The sequence below is a fragment of the Balaenoptera musculus genome, chromosome 5 (genome assembly GCF_009873245.2).
Source record: "Balaenoptera musculus isolate JJ_BM4_2016_0621 chromosome 5, mBalMus1.pri.v3, whole genome shotgun sequence".
Classification (NCBI taxonomy): Eukaryota; Metazoa; Chordata; class Mammalia; order Artiodactyla; family Balaenopteridae; genus Balaenoptera; species Balaenoptera musculus.
In genome coordinates this window covers 114,994,007-115,011,784 of record NC_045789.1, presented here as the reverse complement: position 1 = coordinate 115,011,784, position 17,778 = coordinate 114,994,007, and the positions used below count along the sequence as shown (strand labels likewise).

At 34.6% G+C, this 17,778-nt stretch overlaps 1 protein-coding gene across 2 annotated transcripts in view; it reads left to right on the top strand.

Moving 5' to 3' along the window:
• The window catches only part of LOC118895758 (bifunctional heparan sulfate N-deacetylase/N-sulfotransferase 4), a 235,915-nt gene that overhangs the window by 29,723 nt on the left and 188,414 nt on the right, over positions 1 to 17,778 (top strand). The window lies entirely within an intron of this gene.

Genomic DNA, 17,778 nt, shown 5'->3' with positions numbered 1-17,778 from the left:
GATGTACAGGAGAATGCACCTGAGGTCCTGACAGCTTACTGGTCTCCTTTTCCACTCCCCTTGCATAATCGTCCTTTTCCCAATTTGTAAAAGAAAGACAGCCTACATTTTTTTCCTCATCAACCTAAAATTTACCATAGTACATTGCTGAGTTACAAAAGAAATAGTTTCAAAATATGAGTGTCGATAGGGTACACTGACTAAAGATGAGGCAACAAATCCTGTTTCAAGTCAAGTGGTTCCAATTATTGCTTTCAGCAAAAGTAACTGAACATCCTCAATCATTTTGGGGGGTAAGGGGGAACACACACTAAGCATAAAGAAAGCCCTTCTTTAACATTCAAAAGAATTATTGCTTATTTATTTATTGTTTCTTTTTCTCCTATAACTCTGATTCCACTCAATTTACCACACAAAAAATATTATCCTAATGTAATTTATGTATGGAAATATTTTGTTGTTCGTACTCTCACATAATTTTAGCAAAATGTCGTGACTTAAAATATTGTAATGTGATCTATTTCCTCTTTCTGTAAAATTCTAAGCATTAAAAAAAATTCTGGATTGAGTTTCAGGCATTATCATTAGTAAGAGTTTGATCAAAATGCACTGACCTTATAAACTTTGAAAAGGAATTAGTAAGCATAAAATATTTTATTTGTAATTATGTCTTAAGGATGTTGATAAGGCCTTTTTTAAAGTTTATATTTCCTTGAATGAATTTGATTTATTTAGAAAATTAGTTCAATATCAGTTCTCTTCCTATATTTTGTTTTTGTAACTGTAAATGCTAAAAGCCTTGTTATATAACTAAGTAATTGGGAGTGGAAGTTGCCTTTTAGTAAAATGATTCAATTCTTTTAACTGGTTCCAGATGAGATGCTAAAAATCCTAGGTAACAAGCTCTCATTTGAAAAAGAAAAAAAGAAAATCTCTTTAAAGATCTATCAGCTAAAAAGTTGATCAGGTTACATGCTCCTTCAATTTTTTCAGGTAAAAAATTCTAAACCTCCTGCTCTATAACGAATGTATACCCAGTCATTGGAGCCCATCCCTTGGTAAGTATCTGGAAAGAGCACAAAAATACTTTCCCATATTTATCAAATAACTACTTTACATACTACAATTTCACATAATGGCACCTTGTTTAACCTCATACACTAAGAAAATATTGGAAAAATCAAAAAATCGTTAACTTTATTGCAACTTTAACAGTGTATTATTTTTCATAAGATGTTTTTTATTGGGAATTAGAGAAAGAGAGAGAGAGACATAGATATATAGATATATAGTCATCACAACTATGGAGCTGTAGATTTGGCTTGATTAATTTCTTCAGCATATCTGCTATTAAAACTATTTAGCATGGGCAGCCTTTACTGTCAAACCTGCAGCCAAATCATACTTATTTACTCTCAGAAAAAGTCTATCCTCATTATTAAATTAAAAAATATTTTAGTAATAATATTAAAAACTACTCTGAAATAAATTAAAGATGCATCTTATGAAATAGATTACAAACAAAGCAAGCAGAATTAAAATCAAATGGATCTAATTTCATTATCTTTATAAGAAGAGCATAAATACATGTACTATTTTCATGACTAATTTATAATAAGACTAATAATGTGTAACAAGAATATTATTTATGGAGCAAGACAAGAATATGCCAAGAGCCATAGTTTTCCTTTGGTAAATGTGTGCCTCTCTATCTGGAATTTGGTTTGGGGGAATATTTAACAATAATAATATAAAAACTCAGAAATAATTTTATTAATTTCTATGTTCTATAAAAATAAATATGTATACTGTTAAAATATAATGGGTCTGACACATAATTTTATTTTAATAGGTTTTAAAAATATTAAATATTTTAAATAAAATCAAATAGTGATTTCCTCTTGATAATTTTGTGATACAACTGATAAAATAGTTTTTAATTATCTTAAATTATACCTGAAATAAAATCATATACATTTTTTCAGAAGGTTTACCTATTGTATCTTGCAAAATTAAGAGGTCTTGGAAAATATCCCCACTCCATTTAAAAGAATGAACACCACTAAGTGCTCAAGCTGTTAGAATGTGCTTGGTACTCTGATTAAAGGTACAAACTTGGGATGAATTTTGACACCGTGTGAATATATTAAATATGTGAAAATGAAGTCATTTTTAGGAGTTAATGCTTCCTGCCAATTTTCTCTTTGATTTGCTCTCAGTGGACTTTCCATCAAGAGCAATGAATACTTGCATTTGACAATAATTCAGAAATGGAAGATATATTAATGAACAATTGTTGTTATTCCTACCACTCCATTTTTCAAAGTTCTGAATAAAGGATGTTACAATTTAGGCTAAAATATAGGCTTAACAGAAATTACTCTTAAATACCAAATCTATCTATCTATCTATCAATCGTCTATCTGATACAATAACACATACCAAACCGGAAAAATTTTAAAATCTACTGTGTTTATGGTGTTGATTAATGGTTAAAGGAGGCTATCCTACAATCAGTATTATGAGTTATCCCTTTCTCCGCCCTCACATACATCAAGAGTTTTCACCTTGGGAAAATACACCGCAGTAGGACAAACCAGGTAAGCGTTTTTTTCTTTTTCTTTCTTTTACTAAATGGCATGAATGTAGGCAAGTGCTGAAGGTATTTTTAGTAAAAAGAACATATGGAAGATAAGGATCTAGACAGTTATCTCAGTTTGGGTCCTCTAGAAACAGAACCTGAGAAGACAATTCTTGTTTGAGAGGTTTATTGAGGAAGGGCTTAGGAGGAGGATAACAGCCTGGGGCAGGGTAAGGTAAGGAAGAAAGGGATCTCAGCTATAAATTAGCTTCAGTCTTTCTCCAGGGGGGAATCTAGCACAAGCTGTTTCACAGACATTGACCTGGCATGGGGGTAAGGTATGGGAGTAGCCCTTCATAAGCAGACTGGGCAACCAGGTTCCTATTTGGCCTAGATTATAGCTTATTCTCCCTGGAAAGAAACAACTGTGGGCCATTAACAGACAGCACTTCAACAGTTGGGGGATGGATGTACCTTCTGATAAAGGTGGTTTGGGCAAGTACCAACAGAACCACTACAACTAACCATAACGCCCAATACTTTGCCATTTCAAGAATGAGTAGCCTGATAGGGAGTTCATTGCTCACGGACTTTGCTCTAGCAATTCTCCCTTCTCTCTCCTACATCAGTTTTTCCCTGTACTAGGTAGGATTCATCACACCCCCACTTGCTATTTTATCTCCACCTTAAATCAAAACAAAAGTACTATAGGCAGGGAAGGCATATCCATAGTAGGAGAAGATGTCACTTATGGAAGGATGACCCACTGCCCCCTCCAGAACAAAAGAGGTCTCAAGGGATGGTAGGAGACCAGTTATTCAATGTTAGTCTCTACAGCCGAGAAGGGCAGTCATTTGGCAATAGCAAGACCTAGAACACCTTGTGAGAGAGAGTCCCTGCATAGCTTTCATACCTAAAACCACGCCTGTTCCTTTCATAGATTATTCCTGTGGAAATTACTAGAGGACGGAAGTTGAGTCCTCTAAGAGATCTACATACACTTATATCAGTCTCCTAGGGGCACTACCAACAAAAGATAATTTTTAATTAAATTAACTGGTGAGGGTTTCATACATAATATGTAGCATGATTTTGAACTTCAAATCTTTATGAGTGTTGGCTTATGATTCCAAATTCTTCCACCACCCAGGCAAAATTTCCCTACCACCTAGGCAAATTTCCTTGTTCCCCTTCTTTAAGAATAGTTTATTTTCACCTTACTCTTAGACTTCATATGTAAAAACCTGGGATCTCATTTACATGGGTTTCTCTTACTAGACCTCATTAGAGGTTCTCTATGGAATAGAATTGCCAAGTTATAGAGAATGCACATGTTCATCTTTATAATTAATGCCAAATTGTTTTACAAAATGATTCTACCAATTTGCATTCCCACTAATAAGAGTATAAACGTTCCCATTGCTTCACATTCTTGCCAACATTAACATTTCCAGACCTCAGTTCTGCCTCATCTAGAGGGTGTGAAATGGCATCCATTGTGATCTAATTTGAATTTCCATGATTACTAATGAGTTTGTTCAGCTTTTCATATATTTATTAGCCATTTCTGTGAAATTGCCTGGTCACTTTTTTGGTCTCATTTTATTTGCTTATTTTATCTGTTTGTCCTTAAACATTCATACATAATTGTATTATTCACCTAATAACTCCAGTATCTGATGTTCTTGGTGGTCTAAATCTGTTTTTGTTTTCCTTCCTTCCTGCTGACTTTTACTCACAGTGGCTTGTTTCCTTACATGTTTGGAACATTTGATTTGGAGCTTAATCTATGAAAATGTTTAGGACCTAAACTTGGGGGTGCTTCTCATCAGAGATGATTTGAGTTTTCTCCTACTACTGAATCAGTATTTAAAATTGATTTGGAATATTTTGGCTCTCATCAATGACCCTGATTTAATAGAGAATCTCTGGTTGACCCCCTCCACCTTGCCATGGCTCCAAGATTTACTTTGTTTCCCTGTAGAACACCAACACGGGCACTTGCCCAACGGAAAAAGCATCCTTTACCGATAACCTTCCCTACACACTGGCTTCCTCCTATTGCTGCCTGAGCATGGTTCAGCTTATAGTTGTGTGTGTGTGTGTGTTTATTACTCCTAAATCTTCAATATTTCTTCTGTTAATTCTAGTGAGCACACCGATGTGAAACATATATGCCATTGGTAATACATTCCAAATATTGTAATTTGATTGGTAGTATCTGCAGCATATTTAGCCCACTGTACTATTAGAAGGATCAGTCCCTATCTGTGTACCATTTGATTCTGAAATAAAAACTCAGATTCAGTTTCTGTCCATACTTTAAATCAGTTTCTTTCAAACTATGGGACATAAAAATAATTTAGTATGCTGTAAACAAGATGCATCAAATATAGAAAACAAATTATTATTTTGAATGTATTAAAATTTTACCAGCAAAGTTTTAATGAGTCATATAAAAATGCATTTTTGTGTGTGTGTATGGTCATGGTAAAACGTTTGAAAGTCACTGCTCTAAGCTGCCCTCAAAATCCACTCCTATAAATCTTTTTTGATCCCTCAAGGTGTAATTTCTACCCCTCAGAAATACAATAGCATTTTGATTATATTATTCATATAATACTTCATGAAGTCAACTTTTTAATAATACCCCTTCTTTACTTCATTTATTCAGTATTTATTTAATTAATAATGCATGTCAAGCAGTAAGCATTCTCGGTATCTTATTTAACTCAGAACAAGATACAAATTAAATATTATTTGCCCATTCCACAGGTGAGGAAACTGATGTGGTAAGAGACATTGTGTAGTTTGCCCATGGTCTCACAGTTATTTCATTGGTTGATCCAGGGTTCTACTCGCATACTGAAAACCTATGTTCTTCACTTTATCATGCTGCCTTTATGATACTCTAAACAGTGGTTCTTGACTTTATTTTTCTGCAAAAGATATGACCCCTGATGAACTCATGTATATTACCTATACTCATGGATCTATCTTATATCAAGAGAGTAATTAACAATTCCTAATGAGCTGGATATACAATACATATGATAGTTTATTTCCTCCATTCAATAAAATATGTGGAAGTGAAAGTACATAATAGTGATAACTTTGAATTGCCTTTATGTTATTTTTAAAATGTACATCACTCTCAAACCTTGAGTACTTTAGCTAATACTAAAGCATTTTTATACTACTTCTGCCAACTGTTACACACATTCTAGTGTATCAGTAGAAGACCATGACTGAGAACCAACACTTTGAAGTACACATTTATTGGAATTTTATTTTGATTTTTAGCTATAATTTTGTTTATATCTCACCTTGATTTTTAAAAATAATTGTTAAATTGATAGGATATTTCTGGTTTCTTTGTGGTCAGAGTCCAGACTAAGAGTAGGCACTGTTTTATTGTTGTTGTTTTTTGTTTTTTGTTTTTTCATATGTAAGCAGCATGTATAGTGGTTAAACAAGTAAATTTGCATTTCCCAAACTTTGTACCTAGGTACCTGGGGCATGCAGTAAACTCCCAGGAGTGCCGCAAGATCTTTTAAATATTTGAGAAAAACACAGGGACGTCTGTCAGATACCACATATACTACTATTATTAACTTTGGGAAACCAAATATGTAATAATAGAACTCTAAGAAATTTTTTTGGTCTAGTAATACCATGAAATGAATTACTGCTATAGTAAAAATGCTATGAATGGAAAAAGTTTGGGAACCTCTGACGCAGAATCTGGAGCCAACCTCTCTGTGTTTATATCACAGATATGCCAGTTGTAAAGACGTCCAACATATAATGAGTACTATAAACTATTTGTTAAATAAATTTAATAAGTAAATCATTATATCTCTAGCACCACCCTTAGAAGTTGTCATATAATAGGCACTTAATATTTGATGACAATGAATAAATGACTGAATAACTAAACCTTTCTCAAGAAGCCATTACTTCATAAGGAAAAAACTACCACCTGTTTTCTGGGGTTTTTTTTAAATTTCTGAAGTGACTTCCACAAATATCTGAGGGGTAGAGTCTTCACTGAGTGTGTATTGAGAAAATTCAAACCTATCTATAGGCAGGGACTCAGACATCTCACAAGTATATAATGTGATTTGTCAGAAAAAATAAATGAAAAACACCAAATTCTGCTGATAATGATCAGGAACATCCTTGGAATGAAAAGGAGATAGATATCAAAGCTCTGTGATTAAATTAACTTCAAAACAAGACATTTAATCTTTTTCCTTTACATTCATATTTCAGTGATACACTTTCGTTCAGAGGTAATCCTTCTCAGAGAATGCCATTAGCCAGCCTGTCAGCACAGCGCTAACCAGAATCCACCTTGAACTGATTTGCATCATACCCATATTTAATATTGAGGTTTTTTCTTTCTTTAAACCTGTTTGAATTTTCCTTCAGTGAACTGGGAAAGTTCTGGAAGGCTGAGGCACTTGATAAATAATTACATATTTTTAAAAGCCATAATTAGTAAATAATAATGAGATCCAAGAAAAGAAGCAATCATTGTTTAATAATTTGTCTAAAAGTTGTCTTTAATATACTCTGTATTTTCTGTAAATTGAGAGTTGGATCTAGAGACTAGATGAGATTCAGACTCACTATTTAAGTAAGACTCCTTCAAAAAGGGGGTTGTCTTCCTTCATCAGGAGACACATAATATCCGGCTGTCTCTGGTTTTAGCAGCCATTAATGATCAATGCCTAGATCCATTAATTTATTAGGAATTGTGAAATGGTGATATTGTAATTCCTTCTTTATTTATTATCTCGAGTACCTCTATAAAGAGAAACTTCACTATAGAGTACCTCTATAAAGAGAAACTTCACTAAACTTCACTGTATTTGTGGTACAGTTCATAAAGGAAAGGTGAAATAAATGCTCACTTTCTTTTACCCACTAGTTTTCAAAAGAAATTGTTGGTCAACTGGCATTCTCCAACTGTGAACAGTTATTTGCTTTTTGTTTTCAGTATCCTTATGAGCTATATAAGCTGTATAAAGATATACATGTATATATTTAAATCCACTGAAGAGATTCTTATCCATTATTGATGCTCAAATTATTCCAGCTGGACTTGTGGGAAACAGTTCGATATGCTATGTAGTATAACAAGATGTTCCAGCTTCAACTTGTTCACTTTCTGGTCTAGAACTGGATTCAAGTAGTTTGCCAAAAAGCCCTGACTCCTGTTAGACATATTTCATGTCCGTGAACTATGCCCTAAGGATGTTCACTGTTTTCATATAAAATACATTATCTAAGTGTCATACACATACTCCCAATTCAAACTGGACCACAAGGTTTCATTTCTGTCTCACATGTATATCTCCTTTCTCCATGCTGAGAGGTGTTCAGTGACACTGAGAACACTTGAAGAGAACAATTGACTTATATGTCATATCTCACGATACCAACCGAACATTCTTAGGATAATCATACCAATGTGATTATTGATAACATGAACTTTTTGTAGTTCTTTTAGTTCTTAAGGTGTATTACAGTAGAAAAGTACAGAACATTACTTTGATTAAAAGCTTCATTGGCTAGTACCCTACTGTGCAGTTATACCTCTAGTTGGATGGACATTTATCTTCATTTCTTTCATTTTATTTTTAATATCTATGGAATGCTTTTCAACAATTAATTTTAAAAATTATGTTAAATTGTTACATGCTCCCAAAGAAAAATTCACCAAACAAGGTATATTCAAAGAAGTCAAGCTTTTAGTTCTGTCTTTCACTATTCCATCAATCCCCTTTTCAAAAACTAGCTTTGATTTATCCTTTTATTTTCTAAAATGTAAGTAGATACATATGTACTACTTATACACCCCTCTTTTCTTAGATAAATACTAATATACACTACAAACTCTTCCCTACATTGATTTTTTTTCTTAACAAAAGAACTTGGAGATCAGTTCATAGTAGTATAGAGAGATATACAGCATAGTGTTGGATTTAGGATTGTTAGGCAATATGAATACATTTTCTTTTAATAGATGAGTTAAGCCATTTATATTTATTGATTAATCAATATGGATAGCTTTGGTTCTGTTATATTATGCACATATGTGTGCGTGTGTGGGCACACACACACATACACACACACTTCGTGTCACTGCATTTGCCCTGCTTTCATTCCTTGCTTAATTTAGATTCTACTACTAACAGGTTTTTTTTTCGCCTCAGTATAGAATTTGTCCACGCTGGAAGCTTCTGTCAATTAGTTCTGAGGTTCATATGTCCAGATATAATTACTGTAACTGTACAGTGTTTCCCTTTGACTCATCTGTGAAAGGAGACATGTCTGTTCTCAGGTGTTCCCCACACCCTCTTGCTCCCCTTTGCTTCCTCCTCTACAGATGCTGAAACTGCATTAATCTTTTACCTGTACGTAGTTTGATCCCACACACTCATTTTGTGGGTTCATTAGAATACCTGTTCACCTACCTTTGTTTTAGATGCAGTCCATGTTTCTAGTTTCCCTATATTTTTATGTTTGTGGGATATTCAGAGGGATGTGCTGCTGCTGCCATATTCCTGGAATATTTCTTATAACTTAATTTTTAAACGGGAAACGTCACATGTTTAAAAACTTACATGCTTAATAACAGGTTCTTTAATGCTTTGAAAATAAATGAGCATAAGTCTTTATATGAAGACAGAATATTGATATTAGAGATAGGGTGTCTCAGGTTTTTTTCATTGGTTGAATGCTAAATTTAATGAATGGGTGTTAAGCCACTGGACCCTTTTTCAGACCTAGGTTTGCTTCTCTGGCTTTCATTTTTTGCCAAACATCAGAGAAATTTATGGCTTCTTTGATGGCATTCATCACCCCTTCTCTTGCATAGGGTTCCTTTTTCCATTGTCTTATCCTTTCCCCAGTTTTCCCCTTCCTGTTGCCTCTGAAGTTAAGGACAAATCAAACTGTAATGATTTTCCCAGCGAATAACCAGACAAAAAAGACAGGATAGCAAAAAAAAGAATGGGAAAGTTAGAAAGGTTATTGGACTTCCTAAAATTTATTGCAGTTATCCCTGTTTATAGTTTCTCACTCTTTTTATGAAATGGTAAAGAAAATCCCACTTGAGTCCATTCACCCACTAAACAAATATTAATTGAACAGGTGTAATGTGTAAGGCACTGTGCTTGATTCTAGATGCACAAAATATGCAATCTATTCTACCTTGATGAGGTTCTGACTTCTGTTTTTATCCTTACTTTCTGATTTTAGCTTCAGATGCAAAGTCAAAACATGTATTTAACACAGAAGTCACCTGTGAACTTCCCTTAAGTTCCCATCTTTGATGGCCTATTTATTCCACGGGGTCATTCTCCCACCCTCTAGTTGCTTCCTTCAAATATTTCTTCATAAATTTATTTCTTCTAATTTAAGAGTAGGGTCCTGAAGCTGGCATAATATCGCTGGTTTATGTTGTTGAATACCTGAATCAATAATGATGACTCAGAACTGACACCGACTAAAATTACTACGATCCTAACTTTGGCCTTCAGCATTACGTATTTATTGGAAGTTATCCAAATCAATTATTTATCCCTTAGTTCTAAAAATATTTGTTGAACACATGTGATGTTCCAGAAACTAAATTTATGCCCTGGAGACATTTTAAAAATTCCTGATCACAGAGAACATTCTGGAGAGAAAAGCATACACATCATATATACATAAATGTATATATACATATATATCATATATATATATTATATACACACACACACACAACAATAGTAGGAACAACCAAAAATTCTGTTACTGAGGATTTGCATAATGTGTAGATAGATACTTTAAAACAGCGATCCTCAACCTTTTTTCCTTTTTGGCACCAGGGACCGTTTTCGTGGAAGACAATTTTTTCAAGGACCGGGGAGGTGGGGGTGGTTTTGGGATGATTCAAGCCCATTATATTTATTGTGCACTTTATTTCTATTGTTATTACTTCAGCTCCACCTCAGATCATCAGGCGTTAGATCCTGGGTGTTGGGGACCCCTGCTTTAAAATATAAAATTATATCTTTCTCATTTTGCTATGGATTTACAGACTCAACTCTTGATCCACAAATTAGCAATTATATGCTCAATTCAAAATTCAAAAGGCACCCATATCTCCTTCTGCTCCTTGGTGGTACATTTTGCTTATTTACCTTAACTTGTCTTGCTTTGACTCCATTTCCATGGGTCACTAGTCTCTAGCAGTGTTCACTGTGTTACAGACTACTCTTGCCTCTACATCTTTTTTCCTTTCTGGAAGGCTCATTAATGGCCACCATCCTTACAAAGGAGAAAGAACCTTCGGATCACAACCTTATTGATCTTAAATTAAATCATTCTATTTCTCTTTTCATGAAAGCTCTTGTAGCATACACATTCTTTCTCTGTCTTCCCCCCACCTTTGTCTCTCTCTTAAAATACAACATAACTTACCAAATGAGATAACAAATAAAAAGTTGCTTCCTCTCCTATATTTTTTAAGTTTTATTCTTATATTTTAACTAACTTTTGTTTCATACTTTGCCTTTTCTAGTTGCTGATAAAAATATTATAAGTATGAAAATAAATATGAAAGATATTATATAACTGTGTTCCCTATTTAATATCAAAATAATATTTGAAAATTTTTGTTATTACTGAATAATGATTTTGCTTTAATGTCTTTATAGTATAAGACCATCCTTAGACATCAGATGCTTAAGAGGTAGATTAGTCATGTATCATTAAAGTATACCTTTAAGTTGATTTTCTATATATAGAAAAGATGTACAAACTTGCTGTAAAAGTCCTGGGGAAGAATTTGGGTTTTGACATCTGCCTGTTATATAACCCTGGCAATTTTTATTAGTCTCTTGTTGCAGAATCTCCACTTTTAAAGGGAGAATACATAAGGATTTTTATTTTTATCCTTCTGGTAAAATGACTAGATGAAATGATTTATCTTAGATCACTTTATAAATTATATATATTTACTATTGTTAGTTTTTCTTGTTAGAAAATTTAGACTATACCACATATTCACACACATAATTACTATTTTTAAAATGATAGAAATATACAGTTTATACTAAATCTATATTAAAAAACTAATAGTTTATAGCTGTAAACTATTGTGAGCAGAAATGTTTTGTATTAAAACAAGAAGAAGGTAAATGGAAAGATCATAGTTTCTTTCAAACTTATGTTGCAAATATTTGTTAAAGACAAAGCTCTGTTAAGAAATATTACGTAGTAGTCAACTTTGAGAAAATTTTCTAACCAGATGAAAACATTTTTCTCCTTTGAGAAGTAAGATTTTTGAAATAAGAAACATTGTTAACATTTACATTTTTATTAATTCTGTGTTCCCCCACTACCTGTTAAAACTGCTATGTTCTAATAATCAAAGAAAGCAGTGTAATCATTTATTTGAATCTTTGCTTCCAAAGTAACTACTCAAAAGCTTAGAGTCCCAATTATCTTGGCTTGCATACAGTGGCGTAAGATAAATCCAAGTAATGCTCTCATTATCTTTCTGTATCCTTACTGGTAATGACATTTTCCATTGTAAGTAGAATTAAATAATTGACTTTCATAGAACGAATTCGATTTTTTGCTACATCCTTGTTCTGCAGCTGACAAAGGAGGCCCTGAGCAGGAGTCAGGAATCAACATGGTACTTTTATACCCATATGTGACCGATATATTCAATGTGTTTAAACATTCACAATGTACCTACCCATATGCCAGATGTTCTTACTCCTTAACTGGTAGTTCCCTTAAAAACAAAACCATGCCGTTGTGTCTTAAATGACATGGTATGTATTTTAATCTCTGAATTTAATGGGACTACAAATTATATTTCCACAATTAGTTACTCATCAGCCTTCAAACCTGTCACTCATGCCTTTTGCTTACCTCTTCTATAGTTTCTATGTCCTTTGTCCATACAAATCCTGCTGCTCTCTTTCCCTGTATTATCTTACTTTGAAGAATCAGCACTGATCCTATGACCATGTGGACTTTACTCATTACTTCAACTACGACCTTTATCTCTTCACAATTCATAGCCTTTGTTTTCCGTTTTTCTGTATCATATAATGAAATACTACCTAGTGAAATTTATTTTATTCTATTTTGCATACTCCTATTGTTTAAGTTAGACACAATCTTGTTTTTACCACACACTTGCAAGTCCCTTAGCGGTATGGAGTCTCTGATTTAAGGAGGTATAAAAGAACCAGGTAAAGGAATAACAAAGGAGCAGACCATGTCCCACTTCCGTCACTGCCATTTTAAATCTGAGCCGGGGAGAACAAAAGACATATTAAACCAGATAGGGAATCAAACTTTTTATTTAATGGGGCTGGATTTCTTTTCATCCTTGAAAATTAAACTAACACTGAAAAGTGAACAAGAAAGTTATGAGTTATACCTGAGATGTTATTGGGGGGGATAGAGAAACAAGACCCAATAGAGAGAGAATGATGACATTGCGGGGGAAATACTAGTTATATTGGCTACAGTTGCTTAATCGTTCCTTACAGAGTACGGTATCAAGATTTCTCAATATCCTTGAAATCCTTTTCTGAATTATCTTATCTATCCTTTCTCCATTAATGTGTGAGATCCAGCACTTGCCTTATTTATAGTCCTGTCCTCAAAGAACATGACACAGTTTTGTACTCTTCCCTACTAACATACTCTTCACTTTATCTTAAACACATCTTCTGACTTTTGCGATCTTTGGAAACCTCTCCACCCAACTGAATTTATTTTCCTTACCTTGCTTTAAAATTTTCATTGCAATTATTCACCAATGTAGAATCAGAATTATATTTTTAGCATCCTCCATTCATCTCCTTTGAGTTGCTCTTTAATGTCTCTGACCATGAGATAACAATAAAATGTTTCTATTTTATTATTTTTTTTCTCAAAAGCCTGACTCCTCTGTCAGAATTCCCTTTTTTCTCTATTAAACAATGCAGGATGACGTGGTTACTATGACTTAAAGTTTCTGCCAAGATGACATTAAAAATAAGCATTTTTGTGGAGGGCAGAATTAAATTCAAGCTAGCAGTTTCTCTTGTTACGTCTTCCTTCTAAGTAAGACAGTCGTCTACAAATTCCATTAAAAGTTTATTAGATGGTCAGCATCAACAGAATAAAAATTACATAATGCATTCATATTATGCATTCAAATGCATTTGAAATGCATTCAAACTTATTCTGAGTTTATCAAAACATTATGCCCCACTCCTAACTACAAACTTCCCCCCATGTTCTCTGCAATGCTCTTTTGATTGTGAATTATCTTTCCTACCTTCTCAACCTTTCCACAAAAGGCTTTTATCTTATCTTGCCTTTAATGAAAACTGGAACTCTTAGGGACATTCCTTTCTCTGTGGCCCTTTCTGTAACTAAAAATATACTGCCCTATCAGAGAAGTATGGCATTCTCCTGATGCTTTACTGCTGCTTCAAAAATCACTCCTCAACCCTGATGAACATTTGGATTGTTTGTATTTCCTGGTTGGAGCATCAGACCAATTGGCCACAGGGACCTCAACCTGTTCCACTGTCATCTAACAACCTCCTAATCATAGACTGAAAACTTAAGTTCTCATAATCTTCCTCTCCATCCCAATTCCCTCCTCCAACCTAGATTTCAACCTAGAAGTCAACTTCCAAGTGAGGCCTGCCCCTAAGCCTCTGTTGTCACAGAGGATAGTACTAAGGCCAATCCAATGAGTTACCTAAGGAGAGAAGAAAGAGATTGCCAGACCCAATCTGGACTTATTGAGACAGTATCTTCATAGATGGTTTTAAAATATTAGCACTTTTAATTCTTTTAGTCATTCTTATGCTTAAATGTGTTCAAGAACCACTACCTTAAGATCTCAGTTCTCTGTCCACACCAGTTTTAATACCTTCATGTCCACTCTCCTGCTACCTCCTCCTAAAGCCATCATCTGAAACTTTTCAACCTCAGAGACAGATTGCACTGTCAACTCTCTGACCAAAACCTTTTTCCATTTAGCTTTCCCATACCCTCACCTAGTACGTCTGCTTTGTTTGTCTTGTAGGAATTTTTAGCCCATGAGCCTTATGTTTCTTCTGTCACACATATATAACGAAACCCTGAATTGAATAAGTATTAAAGTCTGTGTTCTCTACCATTATGAATAATAAGTTTTATGAGTAAATAATTTGTTTTGAGTTTTCTTTTTGTGAGTTTATCTACTCATTAATGAGTAAATAAGTTCTTCTGAGAAAATCACAACACTGAGAAAGTGATAGAAGGTACCTGACCCCCCGGTTGAGCCTTTATGTATTTGCTTGTCATTCCACTTACTCGTTCTTCTCAAAGATCATAGAAAACACGCTCCACGGTGCCCCCTACTCAACAGCCTTCCCCCTTAGTAGTTTTATCCTCCAATTTATAAAGAAAATAAAGGCCACCCTAATATAATGTTTCTCATACATGAAACATATCTCCATACACATGTATCCTTCTTTCTTTTTTTCTGAAATATCAGATGAAGAAGTGCCCCCCTTCCTGTTTAATACCAATTCCTTAATCTGTGTCCCTGATCCCATCTCATTCTCCCCTGGAATCTTGATTTATGAATGAATAACTCTATTCCCTATATTTTCAACCTCTCCTCCTCGAAGGCATTCTTCGTTACAGCCTATTAACATGCTCAATGCTTGCTTATCCTAAAAACGTTTCTTTGAACTCTTGTGCCTTTCTGGTTGCAGCTGATTTATTTTTTCTTTTCCTTCTCACTGACACGTTTTTAAACAGTAGCCTGCTCTCGATGTTAACACTTGCTTTTACCACATTTGTGCTGGGTATCTTACATGTGCCTCTCCAGATCTGGGCTGACCTATATGGGTTACATCAATGAACTGCCTTGTTCTACAGCTTCCAATTGAGTTTTGCCAATATGAAACACACACAGAAGCTTGGCAGAAGGAAAGTGAGATAAAAATATCCATTTACCTGTGGGGTTGCAGCACTCTGACTGAGTGTCTTGACTGAAACTCTTACCTCTCTCGGATGGCCCTCTACATAAAATTCTTTTTCTCTTAGCCCTCATGATCTCATGACCCATAAGGTTTGGAAGTGGTAATGGAGCCTTGTGTTTAGGTTCTAAGATATTATATTATCCTTTGTGTTTTTTCTACTCCCAATCCTCATTTTTATAAATCACTCCTTTATAAAATTCTCCTCTAGTCACCTTAATTTTAATGAGGTGTGCTTTCTGCAAGCATCTTGACTAATAAACACTATATTCAATTCTCACCTAATGTACTCTGGATTTACCACATGTCTGTAATACAGCTTTTCTTGCTGAGTGTTCTAAGTACCTCCTACTTTTTATTTCTAGTTAGTCTTTTTCAATTCTTATTTTAGTGACATTAACGCTACATATAGTGTTACTCTCCTGCAACTCACTACCTTCACAAATTCAGGCATATGATAGTCTTCTTGTGTTCCTTGTAGCTTCCTATCTCTTCTTCTTTGACTCTTTTTTTGTCTGGTTCTAATATCTTCTCTTGGAATGTTGTTGCTCCCAGTGGTTCCAGCTCAGTCCATTGTTATTTTTTTTCTGCACCTTCAGATTTGCAAGTTTGATCAATAGAGTTTCAGCACACATGTACACTAATGTCTTTCAAATCTGTACTTGTACCCACATCTCTTTCCTGAGATTCAGATTTTAATACTGAACCACCTGTTAAGCACCAACCCTTGGCAGTTCCTGTCCAAAGTATAGCCACAAACTCTACCCTTTATAAAGAGTTTTCATCCTACACTTTTTAAACTCATTATTCTTTGATAGCAAGTTCATCCAACCAGATGTTCCTGCTAAGAGTCCAGAGAGCCATAACTGATCCTCTCTATCACCTCTAATCTCTAATCAAGACTTACTGCTGATTATATCCCCTAAATATCGCCTGGAATTTATGCCCTCCTATCTTTCTCTACTATAAGTACATTCATAGGAATCACTGAGATGATGATTTATTCCACTCAGGGTTATTGTGAGGTGTCAGTGGGCTGATATATGTGAAGCTCTTATAACAGTGCCTGCCAAAAATGTTAAATGCTCAAAAATAGTGCTTTAACATGATGCTAAAATTTAAGTTTCCAACAAGATATAATAGACATGAAATCATAAAATCAGATCAGGATATGAAGGGTTTACGAAGAAAATAGTCAAAAACTGTATCCACGATACTTGAAACTTCACTTACTATGAGACTGTAAAAAAGATCAAGAGATCAGTTTGAGAAAAATTCTTCAAAAAGATCTGGTGAAGACTCATTCTTCTCCCCAGGTGAAGGTAGGATGTAGGTTACTCTCTTTTCCATATCAAACATACAGAGATCGCACTTTAAGGAGAAAACTCCGAAAGCTTAATATGTTTTACCTATGGTTTTGAGGCATATTGCTGTCACCCAGAAATCTAGAAATCAATACATGGCCTGACAAACTGCTTTGGTGGAGAAGTTTGGAGTGAGAGCAGGGTTTCATTTCCCATCACAGCTGTGTGTTTCAAAAGGAGCAAATGTAAGACTCGGGGGCAGAAAGGGGAGTCAGTTGATATTAAGTCCTGTCCAAGAGGAACTTCTGGGGACATATGTAGACTACAGCATATATGTGGAGCTGCCCACCTGTGAAACTCACTGAAAAGGAGTGGTCAAAAGGGAAATTAAATACCACACCTACACAGCATGCAGAAATGCAATCTGAGAATTCATAGGATTCACAGTACTGTGAACATTCAAAGAACTTGTGAAAACACCCCAACAGAGAAAGGGTCAGCCAGGTTGCCTCTTTTCCCTACTATCCTTCCTTTGAACCAAGCTGGGAGTTAAAGAGCAGCTAAACTTCAGGAAAGTGTGAGAGTGGTGAAAGCAGAGGCTGATTATACCTTCTTTTCAAAGGCAGGTTGGAATGAGGAAGGGAGAGAAGGGAGAAGTCTTATCTGAAATAACGATTGATTTGTGTTTAATGTGATTAACATTTTTGTCTGCCTACTTTTAATTTCTGAGTGAATGAACCTGTGAGGAAGCAGGACTGATTACTATTTAAGACTGAGCAGAAAAGTCAGAAGCCTGCTCAAGTTTTCTTTGTAGTGCAGTGTAACACTACACGTTATT